The sequence below is a fragment of the Diceros bicornis genome, chromosome X, assembly GCF_020826845.1.
Source record: "Diceros bicornis minor isolate mBicDic1 chromosome X, mDicBic1.mat.cur, whole genome shotgun sequence".
NCBI classification, from domain to species: domain Eukaryota; kingdom Metazoa; phylum Chordata; class Mammalia; order Perissodactyla; family Rhinocerotidae; genus Diceros; species Diceros bicornis.
This window is the reverse complement of record NC_080781.1, coordinates 23,728,949-23,751,944: the sequence shown is the minus strand read 5'-3', so window position 1 is coordinate 23,751,944 and position 22,996 is coordinate 23,728,949. Positions and strand designations below refer to the sequence as shown.

General features: G+C 33.7%; 1 long non-coding RNA gene across 1 annotated transcript in view; it reads left to right on the top strand.

The window, feature by feature from the left end:
* The first annotated feature begins 4,567 nt into the window (after nt 1-4,567).
* LOC131400835 (uncharacterized) overlaps nt 4,568-22,996 on the top strand; it is a 30,705-nt gene continuing 12,276 nt past the window's right edge. Inside the window, exons 1-2 of the long non-coding RNA XR_009217469.1 lie at nt 4,568-4,629; nt 8,410-8,574. This is a non-coding gene — a long non-coding RNA (uncharacterized LOC131400835). The remainder of the gene's footprint in view (nt 4,630-8,409; nt 8,575-22,996) is intronic.

The following is a 22,996-nucleotide window of genomic DNA, read 5'->3' as shown; positions in this document are numbered from 1 at the left end:
CTCCAATCACAAATGTCATAATGTTCTTCCGCTAAGAATCAACATAATATGAGTTTCATGTTGCTTCCTTTCACCATCATTTTTTAAGATCTGATGTGTCACAAAACCACATAACACTAACAATTACAACAAAAATAATAAAATACCTAGGAATAAACTTAATCAAAGAGGTGAAAGATCTGTACACCGAAAACTATAAAACATTGCTGAAAGAAATTGAAGACACAAAGAAATGGAAAAATATTCCGTGCTCTTGGATTGGAAGAATTAACATAGTTAAGATGTCCATGCTTCCTAAAGCAATCTATAGATTCAATGCAATCCCTGTCAAAGTTCCAACAACATTTTTCACAGAAATAGAACAAAGAATCCTAAAATTTATGTGGAACAACAAAAGACCCCGAATAGCCAAAGGAATCCTGAGAAAAAAGAACAAAGCTGGGAGTATCATACACCCTGATTTCAAAATATACCACAAAGCTATAGTAATCAAAACAGCATGGTACTGGCACAAAAACAGACACACAGATCAATGGAACAGAATCAAGAGCCCAGAAATAAACCCACACATCTATGGACAGCTAATCTTTGACAAAGGGGCCAAGAACATACAATGGAGGAAGGAAAGTCTCTTCAACAAATGGTGTTGGGAAAACTAGACAGCCACATGCAAAAAAAAAAGAAAGACCATTACCTTACACCATACACAAAAATTAACTCAAAATGGATTAAAGACTTGAATGTAAGACCTGAAATCATGAAACTTTTAGAAGAAAACATAGGCAGTACGCTCTCAACATCGGTCTTAGCAACATATTTTCAAGCACCATGTCTGACTGGGCAAGAGAAAAAATAGAACAAATAAACAAATGGGACTACATCAAACTAAAAAGCTTCTGTACGGCAAAGGAAACCATCAACAAAATGCAAAGACAACCTAACAATTGGGAGAAGATATTTGCAAACCATATATCTGATAAGGGGCAATCTCCAAAATATATAAATAACTCATACATCTCAACAACAAAAAATCTTACAATCAAATTAAAAAATGGGCAAAAGACCTGAACAGACATTTCTCCAAAGAAGATATACAGATGGCCAACAGGCACATGAAAAGATGTTCAACATCATTAACTATCAGGGAAATACAAATCAAAACTACAATGAGATATCACCTCACGCCCGTCAGGATGGCTATAATTAACAAGACAGGAAACAACATGTGTTGGAGAGGGTGTGGAGAGAAGGGAACTCTCATACACTGCTGGTGGGAGTGCAAACTGGTGCAGCCACTATGGAAAACAGTATGGAGATTCCTCAAAAAATCAAGGATAGAACTACCATATGATCCAGCTATTCCACTGCTGGGTATTTATCCAAAGAACATGAAAACACCAATGCATAAAGATACATGCACTCCTGCGTTCATTGCAGCATTATTCACAATAGCCAAGATTTGGAAGCAACCTAAGTGCCCATCAAGGGACGAATGGATGAGGAAGATGTGGTGTATATACACAATGGAATACTACTCAGCCATAAGAAATGATGAAATCCAGCCAGTTGTGACAACACGGATAGACACTGAGGATATTATGTTAAGTGAAATAAGTCAGAGGGAGAAGGTCCAATACCTTCTCCATATGATCTCACTCATAAGTAGCAGATAAAAACAACAACAAGCAAACACATAGAGACAGAGATTGGATTGGTGGTTACTAGAGGGGAAGGGGGGAATGAGGGGGGCAAAAGGGATGATTAGGCATACGTGTGTGGAGATAGATTATAATTAGTATTTGGGTGGTGAACATGATGTACTCTATTCAGAAATAGAAGTATAATCATGTACACCTGAAATTTATACAATGTTATAAACCAATGTTACTGCAATAAAAAAAAGAAATAAAATAAATTTACTCTTAAGATAATGCTACAACTCGAAATAAAATCACAGTCCTTATATCCTTTCAGGTTCTCTAGTCCACAATCAAATAAAACTCAGTCCATGCAAAAAAAAAAAAAAAGCACATAACATTTAAACTTTGCCAATAGCTAAAATAGTTTTAAAAATATATGTATAGAGACAAGGTTGGGCACTAATGTTTGAAGTAAAAGGGGATAAGATGGCATATAAAGAAGAAGCTTGAAGAAGAGCTGGCATTTAAAAATAGAATTGGGGTAAGAAGCAATACAAATTAGTTATAATAGACAGATCAGGTTGACACTCAAAACATTTTTATTTTAGTTCTGCTTGTTTATTAGCCAAGGGCAGTTTCCATACAATTATAATCATGACTCATGATGTGCAACAGTTGCTTTTAAAAAAATGACATTGGTTAGTATTGTTTAAGAATTGTTTCCTTTTCACAATGCGTACATTAACATTTTTAAGATAAAACAGTATTTGACTGTTATTTTTTATAAATAAATTACTTCAAAAACCTCAGCTTTATATTTTACCATAGTGCTTGATATATGGATTGGTAACACTATTGGGTACAAATAATATAGACGGCAAGGTCTGTCAACAGGTAGTTAAAGCTATGACATAATTTAAAGAACACATCTTGAAAATAATAACCAGTTCAATTTGCCAATTGATTGTTTCAAGATAAGTCTCAACCATTCTCGGTGTCTTTTTTAGTATTTGTGTAAAGGGTTTAATACTGTGGATTTGTTGTGAGGAGTAAAGGAGGCAATGCATGAAAAAGTGAGGTGAGATAGATAGAGCATAGGTAAGGTCAGCATGACTACACTGAGGAACTAGAAGGAGAACAGTGTAGGTTGTGTAGAGATGAGTAACTTGACCTCCATAATCTCCCCATCTGGACTGCTTCAATTGCCTCTCTTTTGCTTTTGTCAAGGTGCATTTATTCTCTACACAGTGTAAACCAGATTCTGTCTCTTCTACTTAAGTTTCCATTGTGCTTAGTCTTAATCCAAACTCCCTGTTTTAGTTTCCAAAGTCCTAAATTATCTGCCCCTACCTATCCCTTTGACCTCACCCGCACTTCCCCTCTTGCTCGCTGTGCTTTAGCAAAACCGGCCTTTTGTTCCCACAAAATACCTACCTCATTACAACATTTAGGCTTTTGCATTAATGTGCACCTCTGTGTGGAATGCTTTTTCTTGGTTGTACATGGCTGGTTTCTTCTTGTCATTTAGAGCTGTCATGTTCTTAGAGGGGCTTTCCAGGACCATCTCTTGTGAAATAGTCACCCAGTAACTATGAAATCTCTCCATTTAATTATATGAACAGCATATACGGCCAACTAATATTTCCTTGATTCTTTTTTTGTTGATAGATTTTTTGATTTTTCTTTGTCCACTAAAACATAAGCTCCATGAGAGGTGGGACTTTTTCTATCTTGTTTGTCAATGTGACCCCAAAACCTGGAAGAGTATTTGGCACAAGGAGATACTCAATAAATATTCATTAAATGAATGAAATAATATTGGATGGATAAGAATATTGCTTTAAATATTTGTCTCCTGAATTAGCCAAATTTAGAGAATAAGCCTGTTAAGCCCAAAGGTTACTGCAGGATAAGATGATGAGAATCTGGGACATTGGTTCTTAAACCTTTAAGAAACTAATGAAAACTAATGGTCTTTTTTTCTAAATTCACGTAGGTGTATACAATATTATGCACACTTTCTGTGGATTCACAGATTCTCTATCACTTCCCCATAACTCCATGGAACCTTGAATAAAAAACACTAGTCTACACACTCTACTCCGTGCAGTGAACATGGAAAGCAAAAGAAAACTTTGAGGGACATTTTAAGAAAACAAATTAGCATTGAGGGGCAATGAGAAGAATGCTATCATTAAAATATTGAATTGAGAATTGTAGGTGATGCTAAGACAACAGGTTTGGATTTTGTGACCCATTGGCAATTAGAATTAGAGAACCATGATTCTGGTAGAAATCTGGACTGTGGTGGCAGGTTTAGGTAGTCAGTAGAAAATGAATTATGGAATCATGACCTTTTTGCTTTTCAAAGGAGTTGGTGTATAGAGAAACATATATTTAGGGGATGAGAAAAGAAAAAGAGCACAATTAAAAAAGAAAAATAGAACTCTGAAAAGTAGGATGGAATTAGGACAATATATTATCACAAAAATGAAAGACTAGGAAACCTAAACACTGTGGGTGTTTAAGTGTCATGTCAGAACGTGGGCACATATGGAGTGAACTGAATGAGCTGGCCTTGTGGATCAATGGGTCTGAAGGCAATGTCCCAGCAGGGCTAGAAAGCAAAAATATTTAAAATGTTTGAGAGGAAATATGGTTCCGAGGAGTTTGTGGATAATCGAGGGAAGGAGAAAACTGAAGATCCATGCTGAGGGGCCCATTCAAAGCAGAGTAGGGTGAGCTCATTTGACAAATAAAACCCAATAAGTGTCAAGCATAGAGAAGGAAAGGCAAGATACTCAGAGAACAGAAATATTGATAGAAGCCCGATTCTAGTCAACTTGTCTACTTTTAGCTTCTTTTCTCCTTTTGGTTGGCCTTAGAGGATATCAAATGAATAAGAATCAGAAGTCTGGAAGCTCTGTGATACTGAGAAGAGAAAGAAGGCAGTTTCAAACTGGGAAAAACAAGGATGGCCTTCAAGAAAGTAGGTTTAGTGTGTGATAAGATGGAAAAGTATGTATGTTCCTACAATAGCTCTTTCTAGTGCTATTGATACATAGCAAACGAGACAAGAATATTCTAGAAATGGTGGCCTACATAATTAAAATTAGTCTGCCAACTAAAAATAACTAACACAGGGCAAAAATATTAAAAATATTTTCTTAAAGGCCAAAAGTATATGATTGAAGTGAAAGACAGAGGCCCAAAGACATGAATCTTTGGTGTCTTTTATTCCCCTTTGGACAGCAGCAAATAATTTTAATTAGAAAATAAAGTTTTAAAAATATTAAAGGTGATATCCAAATGGCCAGTAAATGTATAGCCTAGGATTCAAATTCATTTAGTCATCAGTGAAATGCAAATTAAAATATAATGAGCTACTGCTGCACTCCTGGAATAGCTAATATTAAAATTACTGACAATATAAGGTGTTAGCAAAATGATGAAAAAAAGGGAATTCTCATACTCCAGTCTTTGTCACGTTGGAAAATATTTCAGCACTATTAGCCAGCAATTCCTTTCTAGACATATATCTAACAGAAATGTATGCACATGCCTACCAGTACACATGAACGTGAATGTTCATACATATTATTCATTATATCATTACTGGAAATGACAGAAACATCCGTCAATCGTAGAATGGACAAAACCCCCAATTTTTGCATGTTTATTCAATGGAATACTACAAAGTAATGAAAAAGAGAATTACAGACACATGCAACAACAAAGATGAAACACAAATATGACATTGAATGAAAGAAGGTAGATACAAAAATTACATGATGTTTAATTACAAGGATATACATGTTGAAGCACAGGAAAATTTAGGGATGCATTTTTTATTTGATAAAGTATAAAGAAAAATAAAGTAATTTTTATGAAATTCAGGAGAGTGGTTACCTGTGAGTGAGATAGTGACATGTGGGCATAGAAGGGGAATATGAGTAGTGATAATGTTCAAAGTTTGGGCTGGAAGGTGGTTTCATAGATGCTTGCTTTGTGATACATAATTGAGCTGTACATTTTTGTGCAGATTTTTGCATATGTGTTACATTTATAATAATAAAGTTTTTTAAAATCAAAGAAGATGAAAATGTGTCATCACATATAAGACAAATGAAGAAAAGTTATCTTGATGGACCAGCATCCTTTCCTCCCTTATATTTAGTGAAAGCTTAATCTATTTCCAGAACTAGAAAATATAGCTTGAGAACAACAAAAACCATAGAGGTTATGAATATCTTTATTTTACAGGTGAGAAAACAGGTGAGGTCTAACGGGTTTGAATATAAGCTGGATGTCATTTAACTAGCTGGAACTGAGAATCAGACATCCTTGCCTAAGAGTATGGATTTTTTTTTAACTTCATCCTGATATTTCTTGCTAAATTCCCCTTTGAGCTGCGAATTTAAACTTGGGTGTTATAAAAATTTTGAAGATGTAAATAAACTTCCTCATCCTTGGAAAAATATGCCTCAAATCCATTTCCTTTTATATATAGATTGATATATTTTTTAAATGGAATTTTAAAGATGTATTTTTTGGGGGTAATTTTTCTCTGGAAATTTTTTCCATTAGAAGTTAACAAACATCATGAAATATCTTCACCCAGTAAATCTCTTCAGAATTAATGGGTGTGCAAAGTGTCAAATGATGCACATGAGTTAAATATAGGCGTTTAAGTAAGTGGATGAGTTAATATTTCTGTTCACATGAAAGGACAGGATTTCACACCTAACATTCATGAATGTTGATTATTTCTTGCATTTATTAGCATTGATTTATTATAAAATATAATGAGAGGGTGTGTACATGGCATGCATGTGTACATGGCATTTAGTTTATAATTAAAAAAGGATTTCGTATAGTACACATTGAAAGGCACGAGTTAAAGATGGTTTTAACCTTTTTCACATGCGAAACCAATAGAAAAAAATGAAGCTATTAATACGTCCAATTCATTCAACAAATATTTATCCAGTGTCCAGTAATGCAAGTTTAAAAATGTTGTATTAGCAGTGTTCACAAGTTAATGATGTGATATTTGCACTCCGAAAATAAAGGTTCTGTTATATTGCCAGTTTGTAGTTTAATCCTGGGTCTCTACATGAATCTTTGTTTCTTATTATTCCAAAGTCGTCTTTATTATGTGTGTATTCGTCTGTTAAATAATAATCAATTAGTGACAAAAGCCAAAGCCCTGGGGGCAAGAAATACACATCCAGTAGTGATATTAATACTCTTGGTTTAAAGGACTGTTCTCTTGTGCCAAGTTTTGATTGTTGTGAATACTTGGATGTATTGCCACCTTTTGTCATGCCAGAAAATGTGGAATTCTTCATTTCTTTGCTTTCCTTGGCTTTCACAGCAACCCTTGAGATTCATTGTCAATCTGACTGGCATCTTCCATATATCACGGCACTTAGAATTAAGTATAATGCTTTCAGAGTAATATGTTTATTCAGTTTAGAATTCCACCTCATTCTAAATGGAGATCTCATAATTACATTGTTCAATAGTTTGTCACAATGCTTGGAGGAATACTTTAGCAAATTAAAGGGAAGACAAAAACGTATTTCATTATTTAATGACACATTTTCTACTAATTCTTCCTTGTTTATAACATTTGCTTTTGCAAGGAACTCTAGGAAATATAGAGAAGTACAAGATACACTGTTCGCCTTCAACAGATTTATAATTCAGTTAGATAAGGAGAAAAATTAAATACTATAATAATGATACAATATTTAAATAATAATTCATGTTTATTATAAAAAAGTTATAAAAGCATCATATTTCAGTATTGGTATTACTATACCTAAATTTCATATGCATTCCTAAATTATGAATAAATAAATAAAGAGAAAGTAAGCCAAGTTTCATGTTTTCTTAGTATATTTACTGAACTGTCAGTTACTAAAATTTTACTTAGTTGATTACTGCTATGAGATATAAAAACTGCCATTTTACAATTTTCATCTCTTCTTAGGGCCTGTCTGACTTACACAAAGATTAAAGGTTGTTTTCATTTAAAAAAAGAAAAAAGTATTTCATATGTTTTCATATTTATAGATACATTTAAAATATTTCAAAAGGTAGACTATTGGATTTGAAAGAACTGCTTATTTATTTGACATGTAATTTGTAATTAGAATTTAGGAAAGAAGTGTTATCCACTTTTTAAGGGGTAGAACTCATTTAGTTTTTATTGATGGTATATTCAAATTTGTGCTAATATACTGAATTTCATGCTTGTGTAAACTGGAGATACTTAAGGTATACCATTAATTTTAAAATATAAATATTTCTACTAGGATATTTATAAACCCATGTTAAACCTATTTACATGAGTCTGTATGAACAAAAACAACAGCTCATCTTTCAAATTCCAGAAAACAAGAAACTTTAAGAAAGCAATTATTGAAAACGTAATTAATTTACAGAGCTCATATTCATGAATACTTTAAAATTAGACATTCTAAAACAGAAAAAAAATTGCAAATCTAAGGCCCTAATTAGTTGCAATTGACATTTGTTTCTAGGTAAAACATTTGATTCCATAATTTCCACACTATAGATATGAAAAAGAGTTTAATAAATGTGCATTAAAGCATGCAAGTAGGTCTCAAGAAAACATAATAGTCAGTTCTCTAATTTGGCTTGAAATGAATTAGAATTATTCAGTTATTCTCACATCAGTATGTCAGCAATAATTGTTTTCAAATCAGCAAACGTCTAAAGTAAATTTCTTTGATTTTAGACAAGAACAACATCATAAAACAACAACAACAAAAAATCAACATGGAGAATGTACTTTTCTATTGAACACGCAACTGCAGATGGAGAATATCTCTAATGTATTATAAAAGGGACACAGCATGAGTTTACCCTCTCTCAGACAATTGAACAGGAATACTCAGCAAAGGTACGACCCTGCAATCATTCAACATATAGTATTGATGGCCTGCCATGTCTGCAGCACCTGGTTTTGAGGCAGTAGAGGACACTTACAAATATAATACCCAGTCCTTTTCCATAAGAAGTGCCAATCTAGACTGGTTATAAGTCATGACAATGGATGACAAATCACTGTACAAGAACGAATAATAAAACTAGACAAAAGTATAAAGAATGGCTGCAAACACTATGTGATAAGTGATACAGGAAGTGTGTACTCTAGAAACTCCAAAAAGGAAAATATCATTCTTGGCCGGTTATGCATTGTGATCTTGTATCAGCCAATTCTGGGACGTTGGCCAAACATTTATTATATAAAGTTATTTGAAATCATGTATATTATTTATTTCTTTGTAGACATAGAAGAGTTTGATTAAAAATAAAAATATCTGGTTTGATGTAATAAATAAGACTTAACCTCTGTGTTTTATCAAATTCATAGGTATCCATTAAGTGTATAAACGCTAACCTTATTCATGTAGGTGAAATACAGCGAAAATATTTTTCTTATCCTTATCTATACTGCCTTGTCTGGATTACTCAATTATCTGGAATTCTGGAAATGTCGTTTTATGTTCTTAATCTCAGTATCTCTTTTCTTTATTTTGGTATTAGCTTTTTATAAATATTACTTTATTGAGAGCATATTGGCTTACAACATTGTGTAAATTTCAGGCGTATATCACTATATTTCAGTTTCTGTATAGACTGCATCGTGTTCACCGCCAATAGTCCAGTTTTTAACCATCATCATACATATGTGCCCCTTTACACCTTTTGCCCTCCCCCTACCCCCTTTTCCTTTGGTGACCAGTAATCTGTTCTCCTTATCTATGTGTTTGTTTATCTTTCACATATGAGTGAAATCATACGGCATTAGTCTTTCTCTGTCTGACTTATTTCACTCAGCATAATACCCTCAAGGTCCATCCATGTTGTTGCAAATGGCACAATTTTGTCTTTTTTTATGGATTAGTAATATTCCATTGTATATACATACACCACATCTTCTTTATCCATTCATCTGTTGATGGGCAATTGGGTTGCTTCTATGTCTTGGCTATTGTGAATAATGCTTCAATGAACATAGCTGTGCATACATCTTTTTGAATTATTGATTTCATGTTCTTTGGACAAATACCCAGTAGTGGAATACCTGGATCATATTGCATTTTTATTTTCAATTTTTTGAGAAATATCCATACTGTTTTCCATAGCGGCTGCACAAGTTTGCATTCCCACCAGCAGTGTATGAGAGTTCCCTTCTCTCCACATCCTCTCCAACACTTGTTATTTCTTGTCTTGTTAATTATAGCCATTCTGATGGGCATGAGGTCATAGCTCATTGTAGTTTTGATTTACATTTCCCTAATAATTAGTGATGTTGAACATATTTTCATGTGCCTGTTGGCCATCAGTATATCTTCTTTGAGAAAATGTCTTTTCATATCCTCTGCCCATGTTTTGATTGGGTTGTTCATTTTTTTGTTGTTGAATTGTATGAGTTCTTTATATATTTTGGAAATTAACCCCGTGTTGGATATATGATTTGCAAGTATTTTTTCCTAGCTGGTGGGCAGTCTTTTCATTTTCTTGATGGTTTCCTTTGCTGTGCAGAAGCTTTTTAGTCTGATGTAGTCCCATTTGTTTATTTTTTCTTTTTTTTCCCTTGCCTGAGTAGACATGATGGTCAAAAATATACTGCTAAGACTGATGTCGAAGAGTGTACTGCCTATATTTTCTTCTAGGAGTTTTATGGTTTCAGGTCTTACATTTAAGTCTTTAATCAATTTGGAGTTAATTTTGTGTATGGTGTAAGATAATGGTTTACTTTCATTCTTTTGCATGCGGCTTTCCAGTTTTCCCAACACCATTTACTGAAGAGACTATCCTTTCTGCATTCTATATTTTTGGCTCCTTTGTCAAAAATTAGCTGTCCATAGATGTGTGGGTTTATTTCTGGGCTCTAGATTCTGTTCCATTGATCTGTGTGTCTGTTTTTTGTGCCAGTACCGTGCTGTTTTGATTACTATAGCTTTGTAGTATATTTTGAAGTCAGCAGGTGTGATACCTCCAGCTTTGTTCTTTCTTCTCAGGATTGCTTTGGCTATTCGGGGTCTTTTGTTGTTCCATATAAATTTTAGGATTCTTTGTTCTATTTCTGTGGAGAACGTCATTGGGACTCTGATTGGGATTTCACTGAATCTGTAGATTGCTTTAGGTAATATGGACATTTTAACTATGTTTATTCTTCCAATCTATGAACGTGGAATATCTTTCCACTTCTTTATGTCTTCTTCAATTTCTTTCAATAATATCATATAGTTTTCAGTGTATAGGTCTTTCACCTCCTTGGTTAAATTTGTTCCTAGGTATTTTATTCTTTTTATTGTAATTGTAAATGGGATTCTATTCTTGATTTCTCTTTCTGCTAGTTCATTGTTGGTGTATAGAAACGCAACTGATTTTTGCATGTTGATTTTATGCTCTGCAACTTTACTGTATTTGTTGATTATTTCTAATAGTTTTTTGGTGGATTCTTTAGGGTTTTCTATATATAGAATCAAGTCATTCACAAATAGTGACAGTTTTACTTCTTGCTTACCTATTTGGATTTCTTATATTTATTTATTTATTGCCTAATTGCTCTGGTTAAAACTTCCAGTAATATGTTGAATGAGAGTGGCAAGAGTGGGCATCCTTGTCTTGTTCCTGTTCTCAGAGGAACAGCTTTCAGTTTTTCACCATTGAGTATGATGTTGGCTGTGGGTTTGTCATATATGGCCTTTATTACGTTGAGGTACTTTCCTTCTATACCCATTTTATTAAAGAAAAAAACAAGATCCAACAATATGCTGCCTCCAGGAAACACATCTCAGCTCTAAAGACAAACATAGGCTCAGAGTGAAGGGATGGAATATGATACTCCAAGAAAATGCCAAGGAAAAGAAAGTGGGTGTAGCCATACTTACATCAGACAAAACAGACTTCAAGATAAAAAAAATAACAGGAGACAAAGATGGGCATTATCTATGATAAAAGGGACATTCCACCAAGAAGACACAACACTTAATATGTATGCACCTAACACAGGAGCACCAAAGTATATAAAGCAACTATTAACAGACCTAAAGGGAGAGATTGACAGCAACACAATAATAGTAGAGGACCTTAAGACCCCACTTATGTCAATGGTATTAGCCTTTTAAATGTATTTAAAAGGGAGTTGAGATGACCTCAATGAGGTGGAGAAATCCACACGGTGCTAGATTTCTAAATAAAGAATGTGAGTCTCATTTTTAGAGATGTTTCTAATAGAAGGGTAGATTCTAAATTATGTATATTAATCCTCACTTTCTTTTACATCCAAAGTCTATTTTTTTTCTTCTTTGGAAAACCCAATTTTATACATCTACATAGATATGGTTTTTGTTTTTTGTTGATTCCAAGTGATGTTAATATTCACCATCCATATCCTAGAGTAGAAATATCTATATTTCCTTATACATTTATTGTTACCCTTCTACAGAAGTTTAATCTCTTAACCAAATCTGCTGAGGATTCCTGCTTATTTATTTCAAGAATAATTTCCATAAAAATTTCTAAACTATTTCAAACTATTTTTTTAAAATATAAACACTAAAGAAATGTGCGTCATCAATATTTTCAGGACATGAAGTTTTATAATTTTTTATCTCTTTTAAAACTCATGTCACTTTTCATTCAATTTGGGTGTTAGAGGATGGTGGCCTTGGCTCAAGATCAGACATAGATTAATAAAGCCTCTGTCAGACTTGGGAAATTATAGAAATAGTACTGCTTGTAATAGACAAGTAGCTTCTGTATTTCAGGGAAAATAAAAGCCAAATTGAATAGGCTTCACAAGTTTAGACTAAAGGGATATATGTCTTTCCTGCAGAGGGTGTCAATCCTGGGCTGGAAGAAGGATACACATAGGGCTTTTGTTCAGATATAATCTAGACACAGTTGATTGTGCTTAGGCTAAATCATACCTCCAAATATTTACTAACTATATTATCTAGTACTGGTTAGTTAACCTGCCCCAGCCTTTGTTTTCACATGTGTAAAATGAGGATAGATTGCTCAACTCTCAGGGCTTATTGAGAGTATTATGTATATATCTATAACAAAAGTAACCCCTTTCGTTCACTTATTAAACAGATGTTTGCAGAGTGCCTAATAGAGATACAATGATAAGCACAAACAGACAAGGCCTCAGTAATCAAGGATAGGACTGTTATATAGATGAGGAAGTAAATGTCATTTGACAGATGAACGGATAAAGAAAATGTGGTATACACATACAATGGAATATCAGTCAGCCTGAAAAATAAGGAAATTCTGCCATATGTGACAGCATGGATGAACCTGGAGGATATGCTAAGTGAAAGGACATATATGGCATGCTTCCACATATCTGAGGTATCTAAAATAGTCAAACTTATAGAAACAGAGAGTAGAATGGTGGTTGCCAGGAGCTGGGGGGAGGGGGAAATGGGGAGTTGCTGTTCAATGGGTATAAAGTTTCAGTTATACAAGATGAATAAGTTCTAGAGATCTGCTGTACAACATTGTGCCTGTAGTTAACAATACTGTATTGTGCTCTTAAAAAATTTAAGAGGGTAGATCTCACATTAAGTGTTCTTACCACACAGAAAAGGGCAGGAGGAAACTTTGGGAGGTGATGGATATGTCAATCACCTTGATTGTCGTGATGGTTTCAAAGGTGTATGCATATGTCCAAACTCATCAAATTGTATATATTAAAGATATGCAGTTCTTAAATATCAATTATACTTCAATAAACCAGTTAAAATGAAAGAAAGAAAAAAGATAGATAAGGAAGTTGTCTGCTGGACAGATGAGGAAACAGAAGAAGGCACTTGCTTAAAGTCACCCAAGTATTTCATTCCAGGTGCTCACAGAGGCTAAGAGAGACATAGGTTACTTCTATATTCTTTAACAGCTTTGTTGGAATATAATATACATGCCATAAAATTCACCTATTTTAAGTGTACAATTTAAAGAATTTTGGTATATTTACAGAGGTGTACCCATCACCACAATCTAATTTTAGAACATTTCCATCACCCTCAAAAGAAACCCCATGCCCCTTTATATTCATTCCCATTCCCACCTCCAGTCCAAGGCAACCACTAATCTACTTCTGTCTCTATGGATTTGCCTTTTGTGGATATTTCATTTAAGTGAAATTATACAATATGTGGTATTTATGTCCAGCTTCATTGTTTTTGAGGTTTTTGATGTTTTGAGGTTCATCCATGTTGTAGCATGTATTAGTACTTTATTCCTTTTTATTGCCAAATCGTATTTCATCACATGGGTCTCCACTTTTTAATGTACCTTGGAAACTTTTAAAAATGAAGAAATGTCAAAAGATAATTACAAAAACCATGGTATAATTTACTTTATTATAACAAATTACTATATTAGCATAGAAAGATGAAAATATAGTCTATATGAATAAATGCACTTTGTTTTACATCAAAAGTCTAAACCGCAGGCCTAACCCCCCCATCTCTTGCACACACATACTATTAACTAGTTAACATTTAGTCAGTAATTATTGAATGGCTGTAACTGGTATGAATGCTTTATAACATTTATATCGTTTAATCTTCACAATAACCCTGTGGGATGGGTTAAGTCAACTCTGAAATCAGACTCCTTTGGTATCAATGAGGCCCGCTGACCAAGTGTGTGATCTTGGGAAAGGCACTTTAGTATCGGTGCTTTAGTATCCACTGTTAAAAAATTAGAATAAAAACAGGATCTAAGAATGAGTTTATTGCGAAGGTCAAATTATACATACATAAGAATTCTTGGCACATAGAAAGAATAATTTTAGTGTCAGCTACTATTAATAGAAAAGGAAATTGAAGCTCAGAGTGTTAAGTAACTTTCCTGGGAAACACTGCAAGTAAGTACTATTGCCGGGATTCAAACACAGGCAACATGACTCCAGACACCAACAACCTCCCATATTATGGCAGAAAAGCTAGAGTCCAAATCATAGAGATAGAATTTAAATCCATGACTTCTTTTTCCTTAGGCTAGAAAACAAGCCTCTTTTAAAATATTGAATATACACAGTATAATGGGCATTGAGTCCAAGGAGTTACTGATAAAATAAATATAATTACATATGCTTAAATGTGATGGGGCCTGGATTAACAATATTGGATTTTGGCTATACTATTAAGATTATTTAAAACTATTGTATACTAAGAGAACTTGAATCTGTGGAAGCAATTTAACAGACTTTTACTTAAGAAGTGATAAATGCTGAAATACCTAATGGTCCTGAATGCTTCTGCACTAGATTTTTACCTACGGCTTTAACAGATTGCAAATATCTTTTATGATCATTATAGTTTGCTCAGAAGCCTCCAGAGTAATTTAGTATAATTATTATATTATTAGGAAATATTTTATGAATGAGCACATATTCATTAATCTGTACATACCCAGCAAAGGAAGACTCACTTTTACATTAGTAATTCCTTTTCCAAGGAAAAGTAGTCTTATATGTATAGATCAATGAAGGAGTTATTAAATCGCTTTGCCCTACTGCTTTTCTTTGTAAAGTGGATAATGCAATTATTTTAAACATATTTCCAGTTCCAATTTTAGTGAACATATTTGATGTGGTAAGGCCAGTCACTGATTTATTTTATTATTATTTTTTGATTAATGAACTTTTAAGCAATTTTAGGTTCACAGCAAAATTGAGCAGAAAGTACAGAGTTTTCATATACCCCTATCTCCACTGATATATATTTTATTAGCCGACTTTCTCTATGACACTGATAAAAATTGATATTATTTGTTCTAAATTATTGGGTTTTTGTTGTGTTTTTTTTTTCTTTTTTCTGAGGAAGATTTGCCCTGAGCTAACTTCTGTTGCCAATCTTCCTCATTTTTTGCTTGACGAAGATTCGCCCTGAGCTAACATCTGTGCCAATCTTCCTCTATTTTATATGTGGGTTGCCACCACAGCATGGCTGCTGAATGGTGTAGGTCCATGCCTGGGATCCAAACCCATGAACCTGGGCCGCTGAAGTGGAGCGTGCCCAACTTAACCATATGCCATGGGGCCAACCCTAAATTATTGTTTTTAAAAGGTGTAATTAACTTCTTGTGATTTTGCTATATTCCTACACATTTCTGAATTTTAAAGGAAGCTTAATTATTTCTTGAACAACATTATTATTTCAGGATCCTGAATTGGATCCTGAAAGGGATCCTGAAAGGGCTTACGCCCTTAGTTGGCCTCTACTTCAATTCAAAACCTGTATTTAACCAGATTGTGCCACATCTTAAAATTGAAGTTAGTTAGAGTTTCAGTTTATCTTCTGATGAAAGATCTACCATTATAGTAAAATCAAAGGTTCTTTGGATTTTTTAAAATTTTGCAAAAGGATCTTGAATTCATCTCTTGAAAAGGAAGACCTGAAATGTATGACTTTTGAAAGAGAGTTTAAATTTTTATTTAGTACATAATGATGCATCCTTCCTTTGCACAATAAGAAATTTTAGTAACAAAGAAAAAATGGATTTTATTTTTATTTTGTCTTCTGTACTATTTTTTGCTTGAAAGGGCATTCTCTTTTAGGACTTTTTGATCAAACCATTATGGTAATTATGAGTGAAATGCACAAATCAGTATTTAAATGCTTTGTTGTAATTAAAGAAACAAATTCAAAAGAAAATTACAAATGTGTGTTAATCACGGGTAAACCAGTGTCTGGTGAAAATGTGTTGTATCTAAGAAAATTTCTAGGACAATTCAAAGAAAATTTTAGGCATTATTGTTACATTAGGCTGGGGAACCACAGAGAAATAAATGTGTGCTAATGTACTTTGTTTTTTTGTAGGGACAACATAGATACTGATACGGTTTAAAATATCAATAGGACTAAATACATATATGGATGCATCTTAATTTAAGGCCAGACAGTGTAAGGGCAAAATAGAATTTTTAAATGTCAAACCAAGAAAAGAAATCTTGATCTAGCCAACAGAAAGCAGGAGAGAGAGTAAAAGTAAATGACAAAGAAAGTCAAAGAAAAAATATGAAATGAGGAAAATAAATATATTGTAACATACACAGTATAAGTATAAATCCTTTAAAGTCACTGATTCAAAGACAGAATGTATGGAAGAAATACTTAATGCAAAAAGTCAAGGAAATTTTGAACATTTTTTAAAATGGGAAAAGACATATGTCAATCAAAAGAAGCTTGAGTAATGATTCCGATTATGGACAAAATAAAACTTAAGCCAAATACATTGTGAGAACCTAAGAAGGAATTCTAAGAATTCTATACTTCTAAAAGGAAAAAAAAAAGACCAAGAAGATATATCATCATAAACCTATCTATACCTTACTCTACAGCATCAAAATATGTCAAACAGCATCTGAAAGAAATGGAGAAAGAGTAGATTAAAAATGAAATCATCAAATGTACCTCAAGATTGTTAACACATTCTTCTTAAAAAATAATAGATCAAGCAAACAAGAAATTAGCAGAGATTTTGAGATTTGAATGCTATAGTTTGATTTTTAGATATATATAGAACTTTTCCTGCTAAATATGGACAAGTTACACAAAACAGACTAAAGTTTAGAAAGTCTTAATGAAGTCCAAAGGATCAATATTGAATATCATATTCCCCGATTACAGTGAAACAAAATAGAAATTGGTAACAAAAATTTAGCTTAACTATACCATTTTTTTGAAAAATACTAAAACACATTCCAAAATAATATTTTGAATAAAATCAAATTATAAAAGAATATAAGAAACATTTAGAACTGAATGACAATCAAAACATTACATGTCACAATGCATAGGACGCAACTACAAATGTGTGAAGAGGGAATTTTATAGCTTCAAATTCATTGTTGGTAAATAAAAAACGTTAAAAATAAATGAACTAAAAATTTAACTTCAAGTAGTTTGCTAAATACCAAGAGGTAAACTCAAAGAAAACATAGAACAAGGAAAAGATAGGGGTAGAAATTAGTGACTAACATTAATGCAGAAGATTAACATAATCAAAGTTTATACTTTGAAAAGATTAATAAAGTAAGCAGATCTTTGGTAATGTAGTCAAGAGGGAAAAGGAGAGGATATAAATAAACAAAAAGTAGAATGAGAAAAATATCTATATGCAATAAATAATTTAGAAAATAACTGCATGTGCAAATATATACTAATATAGTTGAAAATATGGTTAAAGTGTATCATCTCCTAGAAAAATGTAAAATGTCCAAATTGGTGCGAGAAGAAATAGAGAACTTCAACAGGCCAATAAGAATCAAAGTAATGGAAATGGTTGTTAAGCTCTCTTCTCTCAAAAAACTCCAAGACTAGATGGTTTTACACATGAGTTCTACCACACTTTCAAAGATCAGTTATTTCTTCTCTTGTCTCGTGGACCAGAATACAGAAACAGGAGCACTTATGCCCAGCTCATTTTATGAGGATAGTGCAATCTTGATTTCAAAATCAGATTAGAACAATTTTCTTTTTTCTTATATAGATGCCAATACCCCAAATAAAATATTAAATCAAATCTAAGAGCGTATTAAAAATAATACAACATAATCAAGCAGAGTTATCCCAGAAATGCAAGAATGTCCCAACATCAGAAAATTTATCAATATTGTTTTCCATATAAGTCGATTAAAGGAGGGTTCATACAATTATCTCAACCAATACAGAATAAATATTTGGTACGGTTCTCCATAATTTAAAATTGAAACTCCTATCAAGCCAAGAATACAAAGGAGCTTGCTTATCTTGGTAAATTTGTATTCTAATGCCCTATAGCAAATATTACACTTACTGGAGTAACTCGAATGCATTCTCTTCATGATTTGGAACAAGGAAAGGATGTCTACTATCACTGCTGCATTTTAATCTAGGACAGGAAGACCTAGCCAATATTAAAGAAAGAAAACCAGAGATAAAAGAATTGGAAGACAGGACAATAAAATTGACATTTTTTTGTGGATAAAATGATTTACCTGGAAAAACCAACAGACTCCAAACAAACTATCAGAATTAATAAAAAAAAAAAAAAAGTTCAGCTGCTGTGTTACTGATGACAAGATCATCCTATAAAAATGATCGGAGACAGCCAATTAGAACATATAATAAAAGAACAACTTGCCATTAAGAATCTAAGAATTAGTTTAAACAAAAACAAATAAGATTTTTATAAAGCAACTTTAAAACCAATAAAGAACACAAAATATTCCATGCTCTTGATTGGGATGACATAATATTATAAAGATATCTATCATCTCCAAATTAATTCATAAATTCAATAATATTCCAATCAAAATTACGGTATGATGTTTGAGGAACTTGACAAACTCACTTTTTACACTAAAATGTGTATGGATAAATGAAAATCCAGGAATAACTAGGTCAATTAAAAATAAGAGTAAAGATGGAGGATTGAGCATGCCAGATATTAAGACATAAAACAAAGTCACAGAAATAGAGTGTGCTGTAAAGCAAGAAAAGGTCAGCAAATGAAACACCAAAGTGTTCAGAGACAGACATGGATAGGAACTTGGTACAGGTGTGACACACACATCAGTGGGGAAGACGGATTGCTTCACAGATGGTGTTGGGAAAACCAAATCACTATATGGAGTAAAATAAAACTGGATTATCATCTACTAACACATGGAAAGGGAAATTATAACTAGGTTAAAGGCCAAAATTTGAACAGTAAAACAATAACATTAATAGAAGAAAAGGTAGAAGGGCATGATTCAGAGACAAGTAAGGACTCCTTAGAACTTCAAAAATACCAACCATAAGGCAAAAATGTAATGAATTTGATTATATAAAAATTAAAGATTTCCATTCAACAAAGAACACTGGACAAATTTAATTCACAGTTAACAAAATGGAAACATAGACTTGTAATATCTAAAATCAAAAAGGGTTTTATCTTTTATATAAAATAAACTCTTGCAAATAAAGAAGGAAAAGATAACTCCAATTATAAAAAATAATGAACCAAAGATTTAAACAAGCAATTTACTGAAGAGAAAACCCAAAAAAGTAACAGGCATGTGATGAGATTTTCTAAATTATTGTTAATTAGAGAAATAGAAATGGAGGGGCCGGGCTCCGTGGCTTAGCGGTTAAGTGCGTGCTTTCCGCTACTGGCGGCCCGGGTTTGGATCCCGGGTGTGCACCGATGCACCGCTTCTCTGGCCATGGTGAGGCCGTGTCCCACATACAGCAACTAGAAGGATGTGCAACTATGACATACAACTATCTACTGGGGCTTTGGGGGAAAAAAAAGAAATAGAAATGGAAAGAAAACAACATCACTCTGCTCCTATTAGACTGGCAATAATTAGAATTCTGGATTGTGCCAAGTGCAGTCAGAGATTTGGGGACATGGAAACTCTCATCATTGCTTCTGAAACTGTAGACCAGTGCAGCCATTCAGGAGAGCAATCTGCACTACTTAGTAAAATTAAATATATACACACCTAAGCTTTAGCAATTTTGCCACTGTGTTTATATTCCAAGGAAATTTTCATAAAGGTACATCAGGGTACATGTACAGGATGTATATTGAAGTGGTGATGGTCTGCCTGGGAGATGCAGGCAGTCTGCATGTCTCTGCCTGGGAGTGTTCAGGTAAAATGTGGTAGATGTACAACTTGAGACACTATGAGTAGTTAAAAGCAACTGATTAGGTGGACAAAGATCAACTTGTATAGATTAGATCTTAACAGCATCAGTGGAGGTTAGTCACAAAAATTAACAGAATCAGAACTAAAATGTGTTTTTTGCTTTTACATGCGTTAAAAGTATGTGCATACAAAACAATGTACATTTTGCAAGAACATATGTAAAGATACAATTGAAATGGTGACTGAAGGCAAGAGGAGAAAAGTGAGAGTAGGGTATGAAGAAAATGAGATATTATTCAAGTATTCAATCAATTAATAAAGACAAAATGGGTCCTTGTACGGGACAATGTACCACAAACTGAGTAAAATGATTAACTCAACTCATTCAAGGTACCTCTCCCTCTGTCTCTCTGTCTCTGTCTCTCTCTATCGTTGTAACTATAATTGGCTCTTGGAAGCAACAACAGAAATAATTAAATTAGTTGTACGATTTTAGCACTAGTAAAACAGTCTGAGCTTCCATTAAAATGAAAGCAGAGTGCTACCTAAATTACTAAATTAATTACTATCTAGATTACTATTCCTGGGGTTACTCCAGTCATCCTCCAGTGCTTTTTTTCCTTAAGGATTCTAGAGAGGTTTTATATTATGATGGAAAGAGAGCATTAACAAGCCAAATCCTGACTCGGCAGTGATTCGAGACAAAATTCTTGCGCATACTTAGCCTCTGTGCCAGATGTCTGTGTGTTTGCTCTCAGATCCGTTCTTGGCCCTTCTTTACTCTGTTTCTCAGGGATCTGACATCAGTGTACTACATTTCCTAGGCAACCTTGCTTCTGATTAGTTTTAACCAATAGGTAGCACTGATGGGACATTGGATGACAGGACCAGGGGAAAAACCGGAGTCTCTCTTCCCTCCTTCTCTGCTTAGGGTGGTGGCTCCAGCAGAGCCTGCGTATCTCCTGTTGTTTAAGCTCCTGCTGGGCATTTTCTTTTCTCTGGTCCCAGCTCCACCTGGGCCCTCCGCTCCACGGTAGCCCCCTCCTACAGGTTTCCAGTTCTTGCTTGGATAGTCTCTCAGACATCACCTATTCCATGGTTCCAAGCTACCTCTTAGGAACTCTGTCTTCTGAGATCAACTAAAATAATTTCTTGGTTTTATTCCTCCAGCTCTAGGATTGGCAGGAGCTTCCTCTAGTTTTTATTCTCTGGGTTTCCTCACCTTGCCTTTTCTTAGCCTCTCCAATATCTCTGCACCTAGTTCCCTGTTTTAAGTTACCTCTATTGAAATACTTGTTTTCCTGACTTGACCCTGACTGATATAATCTGGCTGCAAGACAGTTTGTTGTGGAGATTAAATGAGACAGTAATAATATTAACAATACGAATAATAAGAATGTCATTATTATTATTAAATGGACGTAATATGCTTGCTATGCTAAGCACTTTACATGCATTTTATTACTTATTTTCTATGACAACCCTTTAGGAGCCCTATTATATCACCATTTTACTAATAAGGAAATTGAAGTCCAAAGGATGACTTGCCCAATGTCATGTAGATATCCAATGATTCCTCTTAATAATGTGCCACATAAAGCATGTGGAATTTAGTGGCCACTATCATGATTCCTAAAAATATGTGTGGCAGTCAAAATGGAAACCCTGAATTTAGGTTCTTAAGGCAAACATTGAATGGTGCCACTCCATGATTAGCACTTCTTAAGGGATGCCACATTTGCTGTTACATCTTTTCTACCCTGAAGGAGGTAAGACCATTTTTAGAATAAAACATATAAAAAATTTACTCAAAATAGATCATAGACCTAAATGTAAGAGCTAAAACTATAAAACTCTTAGAAGAAAATATAGGAGTAAATCTTCGTGAGCTTGGGTTAGGTAATGGTTTCTCAGATATGATATCAAAAGCACAAATGACAAAGAAAAAATAGATAAATTAAAAACTTGTCTGCTTCAAAGGCCACCATCAAGGAAGCGAAAAGAAAATGCACAGAATGGGAGAAAATATTTGCAAATCATATATCTGATAAGGGACTGGTATCTGAAATATATAAACAACTCTTACCACTCAATTAGAAAGACAAGTAACCCAAGTAAAAAAACTTATAAAAGGATTTGAATAGATATGTCTCCGAAGAAGATGTACACATGGCCAATAAGAACATGAGAAGATGCTCAACATCCTTAGTCATTAGGGAAATGCAAATCAAAGCCACAGTGAGACACCACTTCACTCCTATATGGTCACTATAAAAAAAGATGGACAGTAGCAAGATTTGGCACGGGTGTATGAAAATCGGCACCCTTGTACATTGCTAGTGGGAAGGTAAAATGGTGCAGCTACTTTGGAAAACTTTCTGGCAGTTTCTCAAATGGTTAAACATAGAGTTGCCGTATAACTCAGCAATGTACCCTGGGCATATACTCAAGAGAAATGAAAACATATGTCCACACAAAAACTTGTACATGAATGTTCATAGCAGCATTATGTATAAGAGCCAAAAGTGGAAACAACCCACATGTCCATCAATTAATGAATGGATAAACAAAGTGTGGTGTATCCATACGGTAGAATATCATTTATCTATAAAAAGGAATGAAGTACCGATCCATGTTACAACATGGATGAATCTTGAAAACATTATGTTAA